We start from the raw sequence: 25,379 nt of genomic DNA on the forward strand, positions 1-25,379 counted from the left end.
TTCATCTTATTAAAAAGCTTCTGCACAGCAAAAGAAACCACCAACAGAGTAAAGAGACAACCCACATTGTGGGAAAAAGTTTGACCAGCTGTTCCTCAGACAAAAGACTACTATCTAGAATATATAAAGAACTTAAAAATATTCAGACCCCCCAAATTTAGAGACCCAATCTAAAAATGGGCATCTGTAATGAATAGACATTTCTCAGACAAAGAGGTAGAAACAGCAAATAAACATATGAAAAAATGCTCAACATTCCTGGTCCTTCTCGAGATGCAAATGAAAACCATGCTGAGATTTCATGTCACTCCACAAAGAATGGCTGCTATCAAGAAATCAACCAATAAAAAATGCTGGCTAGGCTGTGGGGAAAAAAGAACCCATCTCTACTCTTGGTGGGAGTGTAGACTAATGCAGCGACTGTGGAAATCAGTGTGGAGATTCTTCAAAAAACTAAAACTAGAGGTTCCATTTTACCCAGGTAGTTCCCTTCTTGGTGTCTTCCCCCCAAAATTAAAAGCATCATATCACAGCGATATACATACGCTTGTGTTTAGAGCAGCACAGTTTGTAACAGCAAAATCTTGGATATAGGTGAAATGCCAATCAACCAGTGATTGGATAAAGAAGATGTGGGGGCTTTTTAATATAAAATGTAGTACTACTCAGCCATAAAGAATGAGAAACTAGAGTCATTTATACCTAAGTGGATGCACCTTGAGACCATGCTCTTAAGTAAAATAAATAGGACACACATGTGTAAATACCAAATTGTTTCTCTGATGTGAGAAACTGAAAGTGTAAATCAGGACCAAAATGTATAATAGATATTGTGAAATAGGAAGAAAATGTTCAAAAAGAATGGGAAACTAGGGAGGGGGTCAGGAGAAAAGAAAGAAAGGAAGGAAAAAATGAAAAAAGACAGAATAAATGGAAACAGAGCTTTGTAAATAGGGAGAGGTGGAGGGGTTGAAGAGAGGGAAGGGGAATAGGAAAAAATTAAGAACTAAGATATACCATGTACAGGCACAAATTCCCTATGATGAATGTGATCATAATGTATACCTAAAATGTACCAATAAACTTAATGAGGGCCGGGGATTTAGCTCAGTGGTTCCGCCACCTGTCTCACAAGCTCAAGGTCCTGAGTTTGATCCCCAGTACCAAAAACAAAAAAACCAAAAAAACCTTAATGAATAAAAAAAACCTTTAAATTGATGTTTGTATTACATATTAGTATTTCAAACGTTATTTGTAATCATGCATAGTGCTTCTATGTGCATTATTATGCAAATATTATTTATAATAGTACAGAAATAGAAACAATCCAGATATCCTTCAGCATGTGATGCATCTATAACTTGCATAATAGCTGAGCAATTTAAGTGAATTATTTTTTTAATTTAATTTTATTGGTATATTTAAGGTATACAATGTAATGACATTCATCTTTGGAAATTTGCACGTTTACGTATCTCTCTTGGTTCTTATTTTTCACCCTTCTGCTGCCCTTCCTTCAACCCCTCCATTCCTCCCTATTTACAAAGACTTTGTTTCCATTTTTTCATTTTCTCATATTAATTCCCTTCTTTCCTTTCCCCTACCCCTTCGACTTCCCCTTCCCCTTTGCCCCTTTTCTTCCTATTTCACATTATTATATATTTTAGTCCTTATTTACACTTTCAGTTTCTCACAGTAGAGAAACTATTCAGTATTTACACGTGTCCTATTTATTTCACTTAAGAGTATCACCTCAATGTGCATCCATTTAGCTATAAATGTCTCTAATTTCTCATTTTTTATGGCTGAGCAGTACTCCATTTATTAGAAAAACCACATTTTCTTTATCCAGTCTCCAGCTGATGGGGATTGGGGCTGTTTCCAAGTTTTAGCTATTACAAACTGTGCTGCTATGTACATGGGTGCACATATATCACTGTGGTATGATTCTTTTAATTCTTTGGGGAAGATACCCAGCAGGGGAATAGCTAGGTCAAATGGGACTTCCAGTCCTAGTTCTTTGAGGTATCTCCATACTGATTTCCACGGTGGTTGCACCAATCTACATTCCCACCAACAATGGAGAAGGGTTCCTTTCTCTCAACACCCCCGCCAGCATTTGTTATTGGTTGATTTCATGATAGCAGCCATTCTTTCTGGATTGAGGTGGAATCTCAGCATTGTTTTCATTTGCATCTCTCGAATGACCAGTGATGTTGAACATTTTTTCATATGTTTATTTGCTATTTCTACTTCTTTGTCTGCAAAATTTCTGTTCTTTTCAGATGCCCATTTTTTGATTGGATGCTATGGCAGCCCAGAAGCCTCCTCCTCTGTGCTGGGAGTGGTGCTACGGCAGCCCCTTAAGTTAATTATTGATACATGTAGTAACTTAGATGCATCCCAAGGGAGTTACACTTAGTGAAAAAAGCCAGTCCCAAAAGGTTACCCATGGAGTGAATCTGTTCATACCATTCTGACAAAATTATTGAAATGGAGAAGAGATTGATGATAGCCATGGGTTAGAAAGTTCTGGTGAGAAGGCAGTGGATGTGACTATAAAATAATAACAGAAGGAGCCTTTGTGGTGAATGAATTATTCAGTATCTTGACTGTGAAGATATATCCATGAACCTACATGCATGATGAACTTTAATTAAAAACACATATATACAAATGAGTACAAATAGAACATGTGAAATGTGAACAAAATGGGTGAACTTATCTACACTGATATACCAATTGTAATGTTGTACTAAAGTTTTCCAAGATTTTACTATTTGGGAAAGTATGTAAATGGGAGTTCTCTGTATTATTTTTGAAAACTGTGTATATCTCTACAATTTTCTCAGAATAAAAATTCAAAACAAGTCTTTATAAAAGATCAATTTGATCCAATATAACTTATTTGCATGCTGGAAAAAAAGATGAAACCACTTAAAGATGACACACACCAGTACATGACAAGGTCTATTTCACAAAATCAGCACCTATTTTCTCGGTGATTATGGTTTTAATTTTTTTTGAATGGTCACAAATTTCATGTAGTTTTCCATTAGAACAAATACTTTAAATGAGGTGAGGTAAGAAATGTCTTAATAGATGAGTGGACCTAAATCCAGATAAAAATTCCCACTATGTCTACTTCCCATTGCTTAGGCTAAGATAACGTTGGAAGTCCAGCTGCCTCCACTTCAGGTTGTATTCAGAGCTCAATATCATTTGCAGGCTGTATCCTGGCCACAAAGACTTGCATATGGATGTGACTGTATGACACTGAAATTGGTATGGGGGTAATTTCAGCCTCAAAAGCAGCAGGTAGAGGTGCATCTGTAATCATTTCAGAGTTCAGCATAAACCCATGTTAGTTATTGGTAGACTCTGGAGTCTCTCCTTATTAGGTACATGATTCACAGATCTTACTAAATCACTCACAGATTGATCACAAGACCTCAGTGCATAATATTCAGAAGACCAATTGCAGGGATCAACTGTACCAGTTGGTAGAGGAACTCATGTGCTATCAGCAAGGTATGGATCTAAAGGTTCAGCTTTATTGGATCCTGCAGAATCTTGGCAGTCGGGTGTTGGTTTAGTATTTTCACCCAAATTAAAAGAGCTCCAAGGTCTCTCCATATTTTATGAAAGGAAACTTAGTGATATGTTTTGTGTAGAAGCAGTGGGTTGGTCCAAATTTCCATCTCTGTAGGTCTTTAAGTAATCCAAGTATCCAACAATATTATTAGTGGCTTGATCTGCAGTATCAGGAGGTTGAGCTCAAGATCCAGTTGTATTAATCTCATGGGAATTCCAGAACTCAACTGCATCATCTAGAGAAGGATTCCATTGCTTGACCAAATCAGTCCTGATTTTATTCTAAGATTCATCTGTGTTAGCTGTTGGGAAATCCCAAGTTTTAGCTATATCAGCCATAGGAATATTATATGATATAGCTGTGTCAGAAATAAGTTGAGCTAATGGAGGTTTAATTCTGGAAACTGCTAGGGAGTCCCATGAAGTACTTGTATGAGGTGAAGGAGTGTCCTGAGGATACTGAGCTAAATTATTTCTAGGATTTTCTGGTATTCTGGCAACAGAGGAAGTCCATAACTGCTCAACTAGAAATTTTCCAGCTTGGGGAATCTGGTGTTTTTCAGGGAAATGCTTATGACTATCGACTATGAAAGAGTCAATATAATTAAAGTTAAAGATTAATGAAGAATTTCTGAGTTGTTTGATTGGTGGAGAAATGCCTAAGTTTCCCTCCAAAGATTGTACAGAGGACTTATATGAGGTCAGAACTGAAAGGTAACCATAGCCATGCCTTCTTTGGAATAGAGACTCACTCTCATGCAATGTCCCGCAATGTAAGCATGAAGTAGGATCCAATAGCTTCTTGGGTGCCTTCATGAACAGTTTCATCCAGGTAATATAGGAAACTCTTCTTATGATGACAGCAGGATTATGTAACAGGCCTACCAGCTCCAAGTGATTCTGTAGGAGACATAGAACAATACTGGCTTGCTGCACCTGAACAAAGAAACCAAGAAGAAAATATACATATTTACCACCTATGGAGCTGACTGTGCATACAGTTCTTGTACTGTATGAGGAATAGAGATAAATGCAACATGACATCTATTATCAAGTAGCTCCCAAAAGTTGACAGTTTAAGATGTGAGCACACATGATGGAAACACAGAGTGGATGAAAGAAGAACACAGAAAGTATTAGGGCTAATTATAAATTTTCAGACTCCCACAACCAATTACCTTATTAAGACTGAACTTAGATGGCTAAGAATTATCTCAAACAATATTTTTAAAAGAAAAGCAGAATCAACACCTATCTTCATACAAAATCCTCCTTGTGCTTTGCTCTTCTGTTAATGGTCACCCTATCTTTCCATGGGTTCAAGTAAAATATCATGAAAACATGCTTGATGCCACTCCTTCTTTCACCACCTTCTACCTGTTTATCAACAAATATTGCTTCTGTTACCTTACGTAATATTTCCAAAAAATTATTTTTAATAATTAAATAATCCCCCACCCCGTGCAGGGCTGCTACTCTTGTTGCTATCACCTGTGGTGTCTTTATCAAAAGGCACATTTGTTATTCTCCTTAAGTCTAATTCTAACATAGCACACAGAATGATCTGGTTAAAGTATAAGACAAAAAATTATATCTTTCTTCTCAAAATTCTCCAATAGCATCCAACTTTTACAAGATTAAAAGACTATTGCTTATGATGTCTTACAAGGCTGTCTAAGATCTAGCCCCTTCTTCACTCCTTGATCTTACTTAACTGCTGTTGCCTTTTCCGGTATGATACAGTAACCTGACCTCCTTCCTGTTACATAAATACACCAGACATGTTATTACCTTACAATATTTGTGCTGGCTTTTCCTCTACTCACACCATTATTCTTCTGATACCCACATGACTTGCTTCATTACTTCCTCATATTGCTTCCTTACAAATGCTTTTTCTGATCACCTAAGCCTATTGAGTGTGGTTAAATACAGATAGAACACCTGTGTCATGTCACCAAGACTTTAGACAAAGATTAAGTTTGGAGTCCAGTTGTTTCAACTTCAAGTTGCATATGGAATTCAAGGTCACAGTAAACCTTTCACAATGTGTATTATACTGGTGTATTGTATTCAAACTTTGTATTATCACTTGCCTTATTATGTTCTTATTTTTGGTTACTCTTCATAAACTGTGTAAATTCCATGAGAACATGAATTGCTCCATTCTTGTTAGTGTTACCCTAGTTCAGATTAGATCATTATGTTAGAATGGAGAGCAAATAAATGTTCTGTATCCTAAATTATTGAATCCCGTTCCTTCAATAGGTCTTCCTTTTCAGGCCACTTTTTCTTCTATTTTTTTCACTTTTGAAAATTGGTTACACAAATTAACAGGTTTCATTTTGGCAGATTTATACAAGCATATAACTTACTTTAATAATCTTCTTCCCATCACCCTCTTACCACATAGCTTCCATCCAGTTTTACATTGAGGGAGAGGAGGTCAATGGATATTTTCTCACCCACCCTAAGTGAACCTTAAAGTGTAAAATTTACCATGTTAATTCTCTTCTCAAAATCCTTCCATGGCTCCCCATTCTCTAAATAATAAAGTCTGTGTATATTACTAAGATAAATGACGTCATTATAACCTGTCCCCCCCGTATATCCTACATCTCTCCCAACCCATACTCAGAGTAGTAACTCTTCAGTACTCCAAGCTATTTTTATGATTCTCAGACTTGTGATATTCTTCTCCCTTTAACCTCAATGCCACCATTTAATTTCATTTATACTTCTTATCCCATTTGGTGAATGGCTACTTATCTTTTAGTATTATTTTATTTTAATTAATTTTCTTGGTACAATTTAAATATACATAACAATCATATTCATCAGATTTGTACGTCTACATGATACATCTCGATTCTTCTTTCTCCCAATCCCCTCTCCTCACTTCAAACCCCCCTTTCCATTTACAAAAACCTTCCATTTTTTTCTTTTTTTTTTCCTATTCCCTCCCTTTTCCCCCTTTCCCCTTTCATAGTGTCCCTTTCCTTTTGAAGAGTTTCTTCCTATTTAGTATTATCTATTATTCACTTTGGTTCTTATTTACCTTTTCAGTTTCTCACACCAGAGAGACAATCTGATATTTACACGTATGTAGTTGATTTGTTTCACTAAAGAGGATAGTCTCAAGATGCATCCATTTAGCTATAAATGTCTCAAGTTTATCTTTCTTTATGGCTCAGTAGTACTCTGTTGTATAAAAAAACATCTTTTTTATCCATTCATCAGCTGAGCATTTGGGTTGTTTCCAAGATTTAGCTATTACAAACTGTATCACTATAAACATGGGTGCACATATATCATTGTGGTGTGATTCTTTTAATTCTTTTAGGAAGATACCCAGCAGGGGAATACCTGGGTCAAATGGGACCTCTAATCCCAGTTTTTTGAGGAAACTCTGCACTGATTTCCACAATGATTGCACCAGTCTTCACTTCTATCAACAATGGAGAAGGGTTCCTTTTTACCCATTGCCCCACCAGCCTTTGTTGTTGGTTGATTTCTTGATAAGAGCCATTCTTTCTGGAGTGAGATGGAATCTTGGCATTGTTTTAATTTACACCTCGCAGAAGACCAGTGATGTTGAACATTTTTTCATATATTTATTTGTCATTTCTACTTCTTCATCTGAGAAGTGTCTGTTCATTTCAGATGCCCATTTCTGGATTGGGTCTTTAAATTTGTGGGGGCTTTAAATTTTTTAAAATTCTTTATATGTTTCAGATATTAGTCCTTTATCTGAGGGACTACTGGCTAAAATATTTTCCCAATCTGTGGGTTGTCTCTTCACTCTATGGGTGATTTTTTTTTGTGGTGCAAAAACTTTTTAATAGGATAGCATCAAGGTTGATGCTTTGCACTATTTTTTTGTGCAGATTGGGTTTTGTTCATGAAGTCATTGCCTATCCCTATAACCTCAAGAGTTCTACCTATTCTCTCTTCTAACACATTCAGTTTCTCTTTTTTAATTTATATATTAATTGGTACATTTTAGGTATACAATACATTTACATTTATCATTAGGTGTTTGTACCTAAACATGATGTATCTTAGTTCTTATTTTTTCCCCATTACCTGTGCGCCAAGGCTCACAGTGTTTCTCTTTTAATATTTAGATCTTTGATCCATTTTGATATTAGTTTAGTGCATGGTGACAGATACGGGTCTAGTTTTAGAAAGCCAGTTTTTCAGCACTACTTATTAGAGGCTATTTTTTCCTCAAGTGAACATGTTTAGCCCCTTTGTCAAAGATAACATGGCTGAGTGTGTTTGGTGTTGTTTTCATCTCTTATTGTCTCTTCCATTGATCTTCAGTTCTGTTTTTTGGCAGTACCATGCTGTTTTTATTACAGTAGCTCTGTAGTGTAATTTCAAGTCAGAGATTGTGATGCTCCCTGCCTTGCCTTTGTTGCCTACAATTGTTTTATGCTATTCTAGGTTTCTTCTGATTCCAAATGAATTTTAGGGATGTTTTCTCTAATTCTGTGAGGTATGCTAATGGGAATTTGATTGGGATTGCATTAAATCTGTATAATAATTTTGGAAATATGGCCATTTTCACTATGTTGGTTCTTCATAACGAAGAGCAGGGTATATGTTTCCATACTCTGATATCCTCTTTGATCTCCTTTTTCAAAGTACTGTAACTTGCTATGTATTGATCCTTTATTTTGTTTGTTAGATTAATTCATAAGTATTTCATTTTCAATGCTATTGTGAAAAGCGTTGTTTCCCTAATTTCTCTCTCAGTGAGTTTGTGTACAGGAATGCTATTGATTTTGTAGTGTTGACTTTGTATCCAGCTCCACTGTTGAATTTGGTTGTTAAACCCAGAAGTTTTTGGTGGAGTTTTTGCAATCTTCTAAGTAGAAGATTCTAAGTAGAATCATGCCATCTCTTCTAAGTAGAGAATCATGCCATTTACAAATAATAATTTAACTTCTTCCTTTTCTAACTGAATTACTTTTACTTCTTTTTCTTCTATACTTGCTCTGTCTAATGTTTCCAGAACTATATTGAATAGGAATGGTGATAGTGGACATCCTTATCTTGTTCCTGATTTTAGAGTGAAAACTTTCAATTTTGGACTATTTAGTATTACATTAGTTGTTGGTTTGTCATAGATGGCTTTTATCAAATTGAGGTAAAGAAGATCTATTTCAATTTTCTGTAGGGTTTATGTCATGAATGAGTATTAGAGACTGTCAAATGCTTTTTCTGTGTCTATTGAGAAAATCTTGTGATTATTGTTTTTGGCTCTCTTGATATGGTGTATTACATTTATTGAGTTATGTATATCATACCATCCCTGCATCCCTAGGATGAATCCGAATTGGTCATTGTGTATAATCTTCTTGATGGTTTGTTACAGTCTGTTTGCCAGTATTTTATTGGGGATTTTTGTGACTATGTTTCATTAAGGAGTTTAGCATGTAGTATTCTATTCCGGTTGAGTCCTTCTCTGGTTTTGGTACCAGGGTAACACTTGCTTCCAGGAATTATTGCTTCCCTTTCTATTTCATTGAAGAGTTTGAAGAGAATTGGCAGTAGATCCTCCCTAAATTTCTTGTAGAATTCATTAGTGAAACCATTAGGACCTGGGATTTGCTGGTAGGTTTTTAATTACATCTCCAATTTCATTGACTAATATTGGGTTGTTTAGAATTTTTATATCTTCTTTGTTTCCTATGTTGGGATTCCATCATGTTCCCCAGCTCCTCTCTAGATTTATTAATCATGTCTTGCACTAGGAGCACAATTTCTCCTGTTATCTGAGAAATTATTTCTGATTTCATTTTTTCCAAATCCCCTTTTGTTGCCAGTTCAGTGGGTCCAGGTGGTTGAGTATCAGAGTGTTCTATCTCTTTTCCCATTGGGGTTGCTATAGGTGATCGGGAAGTCTGGTTTTGAGACTTATTTGTGTTTTCTCATTTCAACTGGGGGGGCAGGGGGAGTGCTATTTACATCCACACAGCTCACCTCCTCTGAGCTGGTAGAGGTGGGCCAGGGGCCGGGAGTGACGGTAGGGATGGTGGCCTGAAAGCCCCTTCCTTTGGGCTGGGAGCAGCAGGATGTTTGGCAGCCCAGAAGCCTCTTGCTCTGGACCAGGAGCAGTGGGAGGGCAGCTCAGAAGGCCCTACCTCTGGGCCAGGAGCAGCAGCATGGATGGCAGCCCAAAAGCCCTTTCCTCTGGGCTGGGAGTGGTGGGAGGGACGGTGGCTGGGCAGCCCCTTCCTCTGGACCAGGAACAGTGGGATGGTGGCTCAGAAGCCCCTACCTCTGGGCAGGAATTCTTTAAATGCTGAGAACTTGATTAGCTCCAGTGCAGTAGTCTGGTGGTCCGGTGTCCTCTGTGTCTTTGTATTGTAGAACCACGTGGCTGTACAGAGAAGAGGCCAAAGGAGCCGCGGGGGGGGGGGGTGTCCAGTGGATTGCTGCTGGGGCGCGGGCTGATTCGGTGTTTTCTGTGGGACTGGCAACCTCAGGACCGCGTCCGCAGACCTGCCTGTCTGCAGTGGGCTGATTCGTTGTTTTCAGCATGACTGGTGACCTCGGGACTGTATCTGCAGACCTGCCTGTCTGCAGCGGGCTGATTCGGTGTGTTCAGTATGACTGTGATTTCATCCTTTTCATTGTTAATTGCATGAACTTGAGTTTTTCTTTCCTTTTTTTGATAAGGTTAGCTAAGGGTTTATCAGTTTTATTTAATCTTTTGAAAAAGCAACTCCTTGATTCATTGATTCTTTGTATTGTTTTTGTAGTCTCAATTGCATTAATTTCTGCTCTAGTCTTTATACTTTTCTTGCCTGTGCAAGGTTTGGGGTTGACTTGTTCATCTTTTTCTAGAAGTTTGAGGTTCAACATTAAGTTGTATATTTGAACTCGCTCTGTTTTCCTGATGTGAGTGTTCACTGCTATAAATTTCCCTCTTATGACTGCTTTCATTGCATCCCATAAGTTGTGGTATGTTGTGTCAGCATTGTCATTTAATTGTAGAAACTGTCTAATTTATCATTTAATTCTATGATCCATTGGTTGTTAAAGAGAGTATTATTTAATTTTCGTGTGTTTATGGATTGTTTGTTTCTTTTGCCATTGATTTCCATTTTCATTACACTATGATCACATAATATTCATGGGATAATTTCAATTACTTTGCATTAGCTCAAGTATATTCTATGGGCTAATACGTGGTCTATTTTGGAGAACATCTCATGTGCAGCTGAGAAGCATGTGTATTCTAATGTTTTAGGATGGAGTATTCTGTAGACATTTACTAAGTCCATTTGTTCATGAGTTTGTTTCACTTATGGTATTTCTTTGTTGATTTTTTGTCCAGAGGATCTATCTATTTGTGACAGTGGGGTATTATGGTGCCCATTACAATTGTGTTCATGCTTATCAGATTTCTCATGTCTGATACTATTTTCTTTATATAGTTCTGTGGACCAATATTTGTTTCATATATATTTATAATTGTTATCTCTTCTTCTTATATTTTTTCTTTAACAATGTAATGACCTTCTTTGTCTCTTTTGACCAGTCTTGGCTTGAAGTTCACTTGTCTGTACATAGAATAGCTACCACTGCATTTTTCTGGATTCCTGTTGCATGGAGTATTGTTTTCTGTCCTTTGACTTTCTGTCCGTGAATTGCTTTTTGAGTTAAATGTGTTTCTTGTATGCAGCACATCATTGGATCTTTTTTCTTGATCCATTCTGCCAGTCTGTTTCTTTTGATTGGTGAACTGAGACCATTTACATTGATGACTATAACTGATGTGTATTAGTTTATCCCTGTCATATTATTTTCCTGCTCTTGGTTGCTTGTCTTTCCCCTTTGTTTAATTGCTTGCACTCCCTGGTGGTTTCTTTCTAGTGGTGTTCTAAGAATTGTGGTTTTGATTTTCTCTTTCTGAAATGCCCTTCAGAACATTTTGTAGAACTAGTTTATCAGTCATGAATTTCTTCAGTTGTTCTTTGTCCCGGAAGGATTTTTTTTTCATTAATTCAATAATTTATTCCTCTTGGAAGGATTTTATTTCTCCATTGATTTAGAATGATGGCCTTGACAGGTACATCAATCTAGGTTGGAGGTTGTTTTCTTTTAGGGCTTGGAATACTTTGTTCCATGCTTTCCTTACCTTAATGGTTTGTGTTGAGAAGTCTGATGTGATTCTGATGGACTTTCCTTTATATATGATTGGTTTTTTCCTCTAATAACTTCTAATATTCTGTTCTTGTGCTGAATTTCTGGGATCTTGATTATTATATGCCTTAGTGTAGATTAATTTTAGTCATGATTATTTAGAGTTTTGTATGCCTCACATATTTGTATGTCCAATTCTTTTTTCATTTTTGGGAAGTTTTCTGCCATTATATCTGTGTTTCTTATGGCAATTGCACATTCTCTTGCTCTTTCATTCAGTCTGGTCAGTCTTATATTGTTTTTCTTTGCATCATCTTTCAATTGTTGGATAAATGTTTCATTGTTTCTTGTTTTTAAGATATCATTCATATTGTGGTCAACAACTATAATCATGTTTTCTAGATCTGAAATTCTGTCTTCATCCTGGTTTAAATGATTGCCTATACTTTCAAAGGAATTTTTAATCTCCTGGATATCTGTTTGAATCTGGTTCATGTATTCCATTTCTTTCCTGTGTTGGCTCTTCATGGTTCCCATCATTTTCCCAAGTTCTTCTGTTTTTTATCTGTTTCTACTGTAGTTTTGTTGAGAATGTCCTTCATTTTGATTACCATTTCTTTTTTCATCTGGAGGATTATTTTCTCTATAGTCTCTTCTATTTATGTATTTACATCTGTAGCTATCACTTCAGAATGATCAGGCAGGTTGCTTCTAATTTCCTCTATCTCCTTGTCTCCTATACTTGTCCTGGGTAATCTGGACATCTGGGCTTCCATTTTGCTTCTACATCTTGTCATTTTCTATTTTTAATTTTATTTTGTTTTCTGAGTTGTTGTAGGTTTTTTATGTTAGATAATGTTATCACTATTATTGAGGCTTCTCTAGGAATTACCTGATCCTCAGAGATGTCTTCTAGGTGTAGGTGGTTCTTGGTCTTTTTGTTTATCCCAAGATCCTACCTTCCCAACCTATTCAGGTGAGATGTTGCTATGTATTTAGCTCAGCACCTAGTTCTTTGGTACTGGATTATGATGGTGGTTGTGACCCCAGATAATCACAGTTTTATCATAGACTGGAGAACAACTAATTACAACAGGTATGAAATCCTGGCTAAAGTAGTACAATTAACAGTATCAATAGCATCTACAACATTCTAGCAGCTGACAAATTGTGGTCCCTATTAGTTTGGTATCTTCAAGCATATGAGCAAGCTCTACCATTGTGTAATAAGATTCAACTTAAATCAGGAGCTTGTATGCAGTGAGTTTCCCTTTAAAAGATTGATTTATATCTTTGGATGTAAATTTAAGAGGGGTAAGAGATTAAACATACAGATAAGTGAAGAGAAATTAGTAGAATCAAGGCTGGAGGACAAAGGGTAAACACCCAAGTTTTGGGGTATTGGAGGAGAGGAAAAGAGAGAAAGCATGAAGGAGGAAGCAAAGGAATATTGGAGTGAATCAGAAAGACAAGACACTGTTCACTCACATGAAAGTTTTATAAAATCAAGAGAGACAGTTGAGGGAAAGAGAGAAGAAAGAAGACAAATAGAACAGAACAAGTACAAATGTATAAAACATAAACAACAACAACAACAGAAAAAAAAAAACCACACTGAAGCAAGGAAATGAATCAAGCAAAAAGGAAAAAGAAAAATAATTAAAATACTAAAATTCTCCTGGTATTCACAGTTCTGTGCTAATGGCCAAGACAGAGCCCATAAATGCACTGTGCAGCCCCGTCAGGTCTGTAGTAAATTCAATGCTAGACACTGGGCTCTTTCTGACTTCTGGGGTTGAGAGCTGGGACCCTTCTCTAGTCAGCAGCCTTCCCACTGTCTCTTGCCCAAGTCTCCCCTCTGAGATCTTGTCTGCAGAGCTCTCTTAGCTGCTGTTGTGCCCTCTGCTGGAGCCAGCCTGAGGCTATTCTCAGATCTATGTGCTGTTGGGCCCTCCTACATCTTCAATGGACTCCTCAGTTCCATATCTTTGATTGTTTTCACCTTCGGACAAAGGGGGGAGGGTGGGCTCCTCTCCTCTGCCTCACTACTAACTAGTGTCCTTTGCTTGTGTCCATGGCCCCAGGGCGGGGGACAGTGACCCCTTCCTGCCACAGGCCAACACTACTTGCCCACTCACATTTCTGGTCACAGAGGAGAGGGAATGCCTCAGGCACTTTGTAGCTGGTGACAGTTTTGTTGGCCTTGGGTGGTCCTCGGAGTGGAGTTTGGCTGGACCCCGTCTCTACTGCTCAATATAAATTCCCTCAATCTGTTGACCAACTGCTGGCAGTCCACTGTGGCTGGACAGCTCTTCCCTTCTCTCTCTCAGGGCAGGAAAGTGACCCTTGGGTGAAAAAAAAGAAAGCTATGCTGTTCTGCTATCAGAGTTCAAGTGCACGCCTCTCTGCCCCAAATGGTGGCCCTGCACACCAGCTGCCTATTGCTGGAGATTCTCTTACCAACTTTTCTTCCTCTGGAGTGGGCCTTTGGGTCATATTGTCTTGCACTTTTGCTGTTGCCTCCAGATGTACAAGACTCTCCCGATCCAGGTCCCTTCTCTGTTCCTCAGTGAGCAGCAGAGTTGTTTTCACTGATCCCTACTGGGGCGGATATACCACCAATCCGCTGGGTTGAGTGTTCTTTGATCAGTGTCAGTGATCTATTTCTTCTCTAGCAATAGATCCTATTTTCTTCTCCTCCTCTGTCAGTTCCCTCGATGTTCTCATGTGCCCTCTACACTTTTTTTTTTTTTTTTTTTTTTGGTCTTTGGGCTGTTGACTTCCAGGATCCAGGCACCTTGTCCTGGAGAAGCTGTGCCACTGGCACTCACCGCTCTGCCAACTTTTGCTCTTCAGTATTATGTTAGATGTTAATTTAAAATTAACCTCTTCTTCCTTTTACAGTACCCTTATTGCTATTGCACATGATGCAGACATCTATGATAGTATATACTCTATTTTATTCTGCTTATTTGTCCTACTGGATTTTCTCCATCTCCTCCACAAGAGGGAGACCTCTTGAGTGTCTGGGCCATGGATGGTTCCTTCAACATTCTCATCATTATAAAGCTTTGAATGACTGTGGCTTGTCTGCTCCCTTTATCTCCCTTATGGGGATAATTCTGGGAACTGGTCCAAGGTCTTTTTTTTTCTATCTCACAGTATGCACTTTGTAGCCCCTACGTGCTTTTTCAAAGTTACTTTTTGACTGCTTCTAGAAATTAACACAAGTCCTGATAACTCAGTAAAATTGTACAGAAATAATACAGATATTTGTCTCATCCCTTGCAAGTCTCCACAATGAACCCTAGCTACTACCCCTTTAACTTTGCATTTGCTGTTTATTCTATCTGTCTTTGAATTATTACTCTATCTGTGCTTGCTTAACTGAGTCCTCCTCATTTCTCAAGACTTAGCTCTCAAGGCTCATGGTAGCCTTCATTAATTCCTTCCATGATCTTTACAGCTCAACTTAAGGCATCCCTTGAAGTTGTTCAATATTATTTGTGTGCATGCTTCCTTGTTGGCCAGGAGATGGCTTATTAATATCTACACTACCTCTGTCATGCTGGTACATAAAAATTTACTGCATATGGTTTTATTTTCAAAAGCCCTTCAGTGTGTAAATGATGGATTGAGTTGCATTTGTGTCCTTTAAACTTCCTCACACTGAAATTTGAACCATACTCTGTTCATTATAGTGACATAGAGAAGCTGTCATAAAATTATAAACAGAAACCTCCAATTGCTTCTCACGTCCATTGGTTTTCTGTGTTACTCATGGGTTTCAAGGCCTTCCCTGTGGTAAATTTTACACCTCTCGAATATCCAGAGAAACTTTCAAGATTCATTTATTTTCCTGAGATTAAAGAAAGAACTTTCCCATGGCCTGTTATCTAAAATTACTTGCACATGTATGAATGCTGCATGTTTACAATTCCCTCCCGTTGTTGATATTGCCTGTGTGCATGAGTACCCAGCAGTCTTGTCGTGGCTGGCTCTGAATACACAAACCTTCAGTCTTCTCCAGATGTAAATATTGATGGTGGCACATCAAGAGAGCCATCAGCTTCACTGACAACTTCTTCACTCTTGTGGTTCCAAACTTCTTGTTTTCGGAGGAGATAAATGATGGATGATATTGAGTCCACGATAACCGAATTTCTGGGCTTGGTTTGACATCACTCTCTTGACCCAGTCATTTGGACTTCTCAAGATATTTTTTCTTTCTTCTCCTTTCTCTTCTTCATTCAAATCATATATTGTTCCTATGAGCTTTCTCAACCTCGCACACCTTCCTACCTGAGGATAGAAAGGGTTCTCTACTAAAAGTTGTGAGATTTAGACCCAGGCCTACACCATTCCTTCCTTGTGCTAAAGATTATCCTCTAAAGAATTGGGGTGGTATGGACTTCCTGTGGATTCTTCTTCCACTTTCACAAAGGCTTAAATTCTTTGGGAACTAAGCTCAAACAGCAATGTAGCTCGGCTCTTTTTACTTACTCTGATATTGATACACCTGACAGCTCCTGTACTGGCTGTTAGAATAGCTCTTCAAGAATATATGGTAGCCTGAGATAGGAGTACATTGTCCCCATGAATAGGCTCTTCAAGAAGGACCAGGTCAATATCTGCTTTGACTGGATGTTTTCCACCTTGGGGATCAAATCTGGGATAAATACAGTTTCTTTCGCAGTGCAGAATGTTCTCTGGGTCATAAGCCCCTTAAACATTCAGGTGTGACACATTTCTAAGAAAAGGAAAAGATTTACAATGATTAAATTGATAATAATAAAAATAGAAATTATCATCACACTTTCTTATGAAAGATATGACAGCATAGTCAAGCTCAGAGTTTTAAAAATGACCCAATTCTCATGTTTTTTAGCAATGCAAGATTATCTTAATTCCAGAAACTATTATTGAGTAGACTGTGATATGTGTCACACCATGCTCTGCTGGTGCAAGGCCTTGTCATGGACTTTGACTCCTGCACATCTCCAATACTCCCCCACCAATTAATTGATCTTGAGAAATTGGCTTTGTGTGCTTGGATCTTAGGGATCTCCTCTATGAATTGAGAAGAGGACCACTTATTCAAACTCAATTTCAGGTTTGACATTCTCCAAGTTGAAAATTAAGTGCATTCGTTTAAAGGATCATAGGCCAGTGAAGGTGAGGGTACAGTGAAAACAAGACCAATGTGCTAATAATTATTAGACTGATGAGTTCATGGGAGTTCATTTCATTTTTCTGTCCACTTGTGTATGTTTGAAATTTTCCACACTAAAATATTAAATACAAAATCCCATGGAAAAAGAAATGTTAACTTATGTAACTCATCTAGTGGATGATAACATGTAATTGTGAAAAGAGAGATTACTAAAATCTCTGGAAAGACAGAAAAGGGGGTTTTCATTTGGATTCAAAGATGATAGAGCATAAACTGGAGAATGGAAAGCTATCAAAATATTCCAAAATTAACATCATGGATACCTGAATTAGAGCCTAACATCAGGAGTGAAGGTGAAGAATAGAACTGAAAGACATTAGAGAGGACAAAGTCAACAGGATACAGGATTTTACAAATGAATTGATGTAAGTTTAAGTAATCGCAGACAAATTCTTGCTTAATAGTTTAGGGATGGGCAGGATGATATTGCTACCACCAACACAAAAAACCTTGCGCTTCTTACTATATTTCTTTTCTTTTTGATAGCGGGGATCGAACTCAGGTCCTTGCGCTTGCAGGGCAGGCGGTGGAACCACTGAGCCAAAACCCCAGCTCCCTTACTATATTTCTGATACAGTCCAATCTCTTCACATGGCGGACAAAACCTTCTTTTATTAAATATGCTATATCCTCTTGTAGGACTAACGAGTCATCTGAAGTAGAGATTTTACCTTTTCATCTCTGACTCCTCAGAGTTTAGTTTTCAGCCTGACACATTGATATTCAATATGTCTTTCAAGAGAATGAAGGGGGGAGGAGGATGAGGAGAAGGAAGGATAGATGAAGTGTAGGAAGAAGACTGACTTCTGTACCAGAAAGGGGTCCAGATCACATCTTCCAATGTGACAACTAGGGAGGAGTGCTAACTTACTGGGATTTGGGATCCGCCCTTGGGATTGGTGGAGTACACTAGTGGGTGTGTTGGGGTGGATCATGGAGGCACAGCCTTGGGGGGCCTATTCTGGTTGTTGGCCCCTTTCTCTCAGGCATGGTTCCCCTGCTCTGCTTTCCTGCCACCATGAAATATATTTTACTTCACCGGGTCCTTCTGCTGTGAGGTTTCTTCTTGGAGCCAGATGACCACAGACTGAATCTCCTTGAAATGTGAGCCAAAATAAACATCTCCTCCTTCAAGTTGTGGATGTTGAGTATTGTGCCCAGCAACAGGAAAATTGACTTATCATCCTCATTATGTTTCTTTGGAAGGATCAACTCAGCCTCTGTCCTGAGTTTTGGACACAGAGAAGTGTATGATAGGAAAAGAGAGGGATGAAGATAGCACATGATCAGTCTCCTTTCAATGCTGATGAAATAACCTGATTTTAGACTTAATTTAATCAATTTAAATGGTCTCAGTTAGAAAGTTTCTGTTATCCACTTCATGGGGCCTTCTTCTACCACATGTGTGATTACCTATGTGTGAGTGTGATATTTATACCATAATCACAGCCCGATGCCACTGTTACCCTCCACTTCCCTGAGAATTTATTGAAGGAAATGTAGAGTTAGCAGAAGGGATAGTACCAAAAGAAGTCCCATGTGATGTAGGGAGATAAAAAGGGATAGAATGTAGAGGGACAATGTAGATGGAAGGAAGAAGGAAGTTGGAAGAGGGGAAGAATAGATGTAAAAACAGGAGGAAAAGGCACTGGAGATGGGGGAATGAAATAGTTTTTTTTGTTGTTGTTGAGTTTTTTGTTTTGTTTTGTTTTGTTGGTACCAGAGATCGAACTCGAGTCCTTGTGCTGTGCAGCAGGCGGCCAGACCACTGAGCTAAATCCTGGCCCTGAAATAGTTTAGAAAGAAAGAGGAAATAAAATAGGGAGAAGAAGAATAGGAAGTAGATCTTTGGACATTCAAGGGAAAGTAAAACGGATTAGGATGTCTAATTATCTATGACTTACCAACACAACAGTAAGAAACCAAATATAAAACATGGTAGAGACAAAGTAGAGCCTTCACACTGGCTCAACTGGAGAGAGGTGTGATGTGGGAGCTTCTGGGGCAACAGCAGCTCTAGTAGCCTGGAGGCAGAGTTCACAGGTTACAGAAAGTCTGACATCATAAGACCTATTGTGAGATCACTGCCCTCCCTCTTCAGTAGTCACCTCAGGGCTGCTTGAGGTGGGAAATTGGTGAGAGCAACACAGGTTAAAATGAAACATTATTTTGTTTTTAAGCTCTAAGTCTTTAATATCCTGTTTATGGGCAGAGGGGAGCTAGTGTGTGTCTCAGCCTATTGTGAAAAGTTCTCCTCTTCATTACCACTGCTATTTTTCTAAGTTCCGAACCACATTGTAAAACCTAACACTTTCTAAAGATGCTTCTCATTAATCCCTCTCAGATTTGTATGATGGTTTCCATATAACTTATCTCAAAGATCTTGACAATATACACTCTCTGTTTTATTATTTTGTTATCTTTGGGAGGAGGGCACTGATATTTAGTCTCTCAACTGGAGAGAACTTCCTCATATGTCCAATTCTGACAATCTTGATGTCATGAAATATTCTCATAATAATGAGGAACTATAGATATACAGTAAAACTTTCTTGTGCAACCATAATTCATTCTGGAAACATGCTTTGACTCCAAAGCACTTGTATATCAAAGCAAATTTCCCCATAAGAAATAATGGAAACTCAGACAATTCATTTCACAACCCAAAATTTCTCATATAAAAATGATTACAATACTGTAATATAATACAAAATATACAGGAAAATAAACAAATTAACCTGCATTTATCTTTGAAAACCTTTGTGATTGGTGTGGGGGACACAAGAGAAAGGAGGGTTACTGTGTAGGGTGACTTTCACTATCAATAACAGAATCACTATTATCTATTGGCTCAATGCAATCATTTTCTTTTCATGCATCTTTAACAAGGGACCTATCCAATGACACTTGCTTTTGCCTCCTATAGAGGATTTTGTGGAAATGTAACAGTGCATTAGTTGTTAAGCAGATTCATTGCTTGTATTGCTATCTCCTTATATAAGTAATGCTTTTCTACAAAATGTTGCAGTTTCCCACATTTTACACATCTTTCTAATCTCATTGGAATTGAGGAATTCACCTGCCTTTTTATCCTCCTTCTCTGCAGATGCGATCTCCTCTATAACCTCTTGCTGTTGGGAGATGATTACCCACAATCCTGCAGCAAGAGAGAGAAAGCGAGAGAAAGAGAGAGAGAGAGAGAGAGAGAGACAGAGGCAGAACCATGGGCTCAGTTGTGATCATGTGACATTAGATGTCACATACAACTCATATTGCAAAACCACTCATTTATCAAGTTAAAATATTTTGAACAGTGTTTGCTTGTTTTGCAGAACACTCACAGAACAAGTTACTTGCAATCTTAGGTTTTACTGTAATGCAGGAATTTGAATGACTCACAAGGGATATATGCAAAGTCCAGAAAAAGATTTCAAATAATTACATGACTTAGGATCTCATTTGTATAATATACTTGGAAAAATAATGGAGATGGGGATATGTGAATAAGCTCTGGGGTGTACTAATATCAATGGACTAGTTTGCTACTATAATATGGTTATGCAAGCTATTATCATCGGAGGAGGCTGATGAATTTTATGTAAGACCTTCTTTTGTTTGTTTTTTTTTTGCCAGTCCCAACTGGCTCTTTTATTTCCCAAGCCAAGTGAGACCAAGCTCTTCTCCACCCACCCCAGAGCAACCCAGAGCCCACGTCACACCCCTTCCTCAAGCCTCAGCACTGCAGATGAATTAGCGATCTCTTTTCTTTTTTCTTTTTTTTTTTTTGGTACCAGGGATTGAACTCAGGACCTTGCACTTTCGGGGCAGGCGGCAGAACCTCTGAGCTACATCCCCAGCCCTAGTGATCTCTGTTCTAAAACATGGCACCGGAAACACGAGTGTTTCTAGAGCCAGGGCTGGTGTTGAGTAGAGCTGCATCCTGAACATGGGGACCCAGACCCTGTCCCCTCGGGGTGGCTGGCCAGGGCCACCCTGGTGCTAACCCACCCTACACTGTCTTTCCTGGAAGTGGCTCTGCTATCTGTCCCTGAAGCCCAGGCCCTTGGCTAATGATCCGGTATCTTGCTCCCAAGGGAAGCTGCTTCTAGGCTGCCCCAGTGAGGGGCCACCCTTTGCCTTGCTCCTGACTTCCCACCCCCAACCTGCAGACAAAACTGAGAGTGAACACAATGTTCTCATGCCAAGCAGGACTTAATACGGGGTTGTGATTCACTGGAAAACAGGCATAAGCCTGGACTGCCCGGGTAAAAGACAAATGGTCACCCCTGCTCTGAACTGGGCAGTCCTGGTACCCCTGGCTTCCCGAAACTCCTGCTCCATCAGCAGTGACCTTCTCTGGGACCTGTGTTCCCATCCTCTGCTTTCCAAGGCCCGCCAGCATCTGGGCCTGCATAAGTCACAGTGGGTTCAGGAACCCTCACACGAGACCTGGGCATGCAGGGGCTGTTTTCAGGCCCCAATCCTCAGAGGGCTGCTTGGTCTGCACAGGAAGCAGCCTTCATCCTCCATCTCCTGTCCCTGCTCACCAAGTCTCTCTGCCTGGGCCTCCGTGGAGCTAAGGGCAGGGCCACGTGGATGGGAACCCACCCCACAATGCCCAGTGCCCCTTGGGTTTCAGCAACACTTAGAACCTGCTCAGCAGTCTGGGCTTGCACAGCTGCTCTCAGTGAATCTCACTAAAGCAACTGCTAGCAAACAGCAGAGGCTCAGGGCGTGCAGGACTCCCTCTCTTCTCCCTCCTCGCCCTCCCCACCCCCTTCTGCAGGGCCCAGCCACACCACACCGTGGCTTTGGAAAACAGAGCCCGGCTCCCTTCTCAGGCTTCCTTGTGCTCCTCGTCATCTTTCTTCGGAGAACGAAGACTCTTCTGTGTCTGGATCAGGCTGACACCTGCTTCAACCCTCCCAACCCCCACAATGACAAATTCCCAGCCCCAACCCCTTGGAGCAGAGCTGAGAGCCATGGGCTCAGGACATGGCTTTCCGGTGGGCTCGGGAGTAGGCATAGGAGATGGGATGGCGCGTCCCGGGCCTCACAGTGAATGTGTTGATGTGTGACCTGCCCGTGGCAGGCTCGAGGCAGCGCTCCCCTGCCAAGTCCCCAGGCACCCTGTACTTGGCATCACCCATGCCTCGTGCCACAGTGCCCTCCAGTGACATCCGCCGCCCGTGGATTGCGGCAGGGTGTGGTCATCCGGTCGAGGGGAGGCGGCGAGGCGTTGGGGGTGCCCTGGCTGTGGCCGGGTCCAGGGCCATGGGGTGGCTCCCCCCCAACGTACAGCCACTTCTTGATGAGCGATCGGCCCCCGGGGCAGCCACGCTCAGGGACACGTGGGAAGGCCAGGGTGCGTGGGAAGGCCAGGCCGGGCGGCCGCCCCAAGTCCTTGAGAACCGAGGGAGCAGGGTCGTTGCTGAACTCAGGTGGCGGTGGAATGACCTCAGAAGTGAACTCCTCCTCAAACTCATCGTCCTGCCGCCTGTAGAAAGGTGAGGGCGGCGATGACAGGGACCTGGGGAGCAAGGGGTCCTGCGGGAGGCTGGAGGGGATAGGCCTGTCCCAGGTCCCCCTGGGGGCATGGGGCTGCATCGCTGTCCACCGAGGCAGCGAGGGTGGCTCTGTGCCCTCTGGGGACTTCCGCTCACTGGGCAGCAGGGTGACCTTCTCCACCTCCTTGGGTGACTTGGGGACCACTGTGAAGGAGCTGGGCTTGCAGTCCGTGGGGAAGACGCTGTTAGACTTGGGCTCCGGCAGGCCGCCGTAGCCTCGAATGCTTCCAGGCAAGGAGGACCGTCCTTGGGCAAGCCCTCTGGGCCTCCCCTTCTGCGCCCCCTTCCGGGCTGCCAGGAGCAGGGCCATAGGGGACCCGCGCTCCACCACCTCCCCGGTCACAGGGTGCCAAAGCAGTTGGTCAGCAGGCAAGGATGGGGCCAGGGGTGCGGCTGGCCAGGCTTAGGGCCCCCGCAGCTCCACAGGACCCCCTGGACCCATGGCAGCCTCAAGGCTGGGGCGGCTCTGGTGGCTATGGGGCTTGTAGCAGAGCCACACCTCTCCCAGGCCCAGGGACGCCTTGGATGTGGGCAGCCTGGTGGGCTCTGTCGGGGGTGCTTGTGGCCCTGGCTGGGAGGGCGCTGCACCTTCCTGAGGTTCTGGCTACTCTTGCTGCCCACTTCGCTCAGCTGGGACCCGCTCCTTCTCTGCCGTCAAGTGAGGTGGCATGGCGGGCTTCATGGTGGCCAAGGATGATGTGGCCGGCCCAGGGGTGGCCGTGGTCCGCAGCTGAAGTGTGGTAGAGAGAGGCAGTGGATCCTTGGCCACAGGCTTGGGGAATTTGCCATTATCTGTCCCGTTTGCCAAGCTTAGTCCCCCTCCTGACCGGGGTTTGGGGGGCAGTGACCCCACACTGGGGCCTGGCATCCTTCTCTTTGGATGCAGGCAGCCGGGCCTCCAGCTCCTTCTGGATCTTCTGGACACTGGGGGCTGGGGCGTCCTGGGGTCATAGTCCACTGGAGGGAGGGGCAGGCTGGGACCCTTCTCGGGGACACCCGGGGGCATCTTCTCAGGCAGGCTCCGGGGCACCGCCTCCACTGGGGGACTCGGGCCCTTCTTGCCCTCCTTGTCCTGAGCAGCCACTGTGGGGCCCAGCCTGTGACAGAGGGCTCTGTCCTCCTTCCTGGGGCCGCACAGATAAGCTGCCAGCTGGCTCCGCAGCTGCTCCAACTGGCCGGGGTCGCACCAGTCGGCTGGCTCTGAGGAGGCCTCGGGTGCCTGTGTGGGGAGTTTGGGTTTGGACTTGGGCGTGGGTTTGAGAGCGGACAAGCTGGATTTGGGGTGCTTTGGGAATGCAGCAGCTGGAGGGGCAGCCTGCACAGCAGAAGGCTGTGGAGGGGGAAGTGGGGGTGCAGGGGGAGGCAGTGGGGGTGCAGGAGGGGGTGGGGGAGGGGCAGGGGGTGGAGGCCCAGCTGGTTCATTTGTGGGGGGCTCTGCCTGGCTGAGGCTTGGGCTGGGTGGAGCCTCAGCCTTGGGCTCCCTAGAGTGGCCTGGCTCAGCGGCACTGTTGGGGTACACCTGGGACGCAGGGCGGATGTGGAAGCTGTGGGGCACTGGGAGGTGGCTGGGGGTCTTCTTGATGGTACCCTCTTCCTCTGGGGGAGCCCCTTGGGCTTCCTGAACTGAAATAGATGAGGTCTGGACCGGGCTGGGGGGGGCACCTTGGACAAATGGGGGGCAGTGAGGTTGGTCTCAGGGTGTGGCCCCTTTGGCTGGGCGGGGCTCCTGGGGGGGCTGGTTCTGGGGGTCTCTGGCTGCCTGCCATTCAGGGCCACATCTGATGTCCACTTGGTGCCCCCCCCCCCAGAGGGGAAGAGGTGGCTCCCCTCTGTATGAGGAGACGCGGGGCCAGGGGTGGCGGGGCTGGCACAGAGGGTGGCAGGGGGGCCAGAGACACCAAGGGAGGGGCAGGCAGGATGAAGTCGGGCAGGCCGGGTGTGGTTGGTGGGGAGAGGATGGGGGGGCATGGGGGGCGGGGGTGGGGGGGTTGGTTCCAGCAGCAGAGGGGGAGGCGGGGGAGCTGTGGAAGGGGGCAGTGGTGGCAGAGACTACCCTGGGGCCTGTGGAAAGTCCTGGGGTGGCCCCGAGGCTGGGCCTGGGGGAGGTGGGGGGATGAGTGCGTCGAGGCCATAGTGCTCGGGCCTCAGGTCCCCCACAGAGCTGTAGAGCCGGAAGCTGCCATTGACCAGCGAGTTGCCACCTGTCACATCTTTGCCTGCAAAATCTTCAGGGACAGAGGGGGTCGGCACAGCCAGCCCATGATTCTCCTGGGTGTTCAGCGGAAGGAAGGTCAGAAGGGGCCGCACGCGGGGCCGGGCCTTCAGTGTGGCCATTCCTGACTTGCTGACCGTGTCGAATCGAGCATTCCCGTAACTGATCCCATCGAAGTCCCGGGTCCCCTTGTCGGGGGCCTCCTGGGTAAAGATCCAGGGCGGGTTGGTGGCATAGAGAGACGTGGGGGTGGGGCTGGCGTGCTTCTTCCCGAACAGCTTGCTGAGGGTGCCCTGCACCGCCGGGGTCTTCATGCTGCCGCTGGCCGCCGGGCCTCCGCTCTACCCGGCCATGTCCCCGTGCCACCCGCCCGGCCGCTCTCCCTGTAAGACATTCTTGCTAACTTTTGCCCCTCCCTATGAATGTATAATTATTTCAAAATTTAAAATTAAAGAAAAAACTTGGGTGCTGTCTTAGTCATATAGTCATTTGTTCCATAAGCCATTCATTATAGCCGTTAGTGTGACTATAATGAAATACAAAGGGCTGGGAACTTTGCAGAGAATATAAATTTCTTTCTAGCAGTTCGGGAGGCTGCTAAGTTCAAAATCAA

General features: G+C 42.5%; 2 pseudogenes; both read right to left on the bottom strand.

Annotated features, from left to right (window-relative positions):
• Positions 1–4,118: 4,118 nt before the first annotated feature.
• Positions 4,119–22,130, bottom strand: LOC147822443 (uncharacterized; annotated as a pseudogene).
• A 1,028-nt stretch (positions 22,131–23,158) lies between these two features.
• On the bottom strand, positions 23,159–25,080 carry LOC101716485 (uncharacterized protein C6orf132 homolog pseudogene; annotated as a pseudogene).
• Positions 25,081–25,379: the final 299 nt, after the last annotated feature.

The sequence above is a fragment of the Heterocephalus glaber genome, unplaced genomic scaffold (genome assembly GCF_053883595.1).
Source record: "Heterocephalus glaber isolate CG9 unplaced genomic scaffold, H.glaber_assembly_v1.0 deba00001613, whole genome shotgun sequence".
Classification (NCBI taxonomy): Eukaryota; Metazoa; Chordata; class Mammalia; order Rodentia; family Bathyergidae; genus Heterocephalus; species Heterocephalus glaber.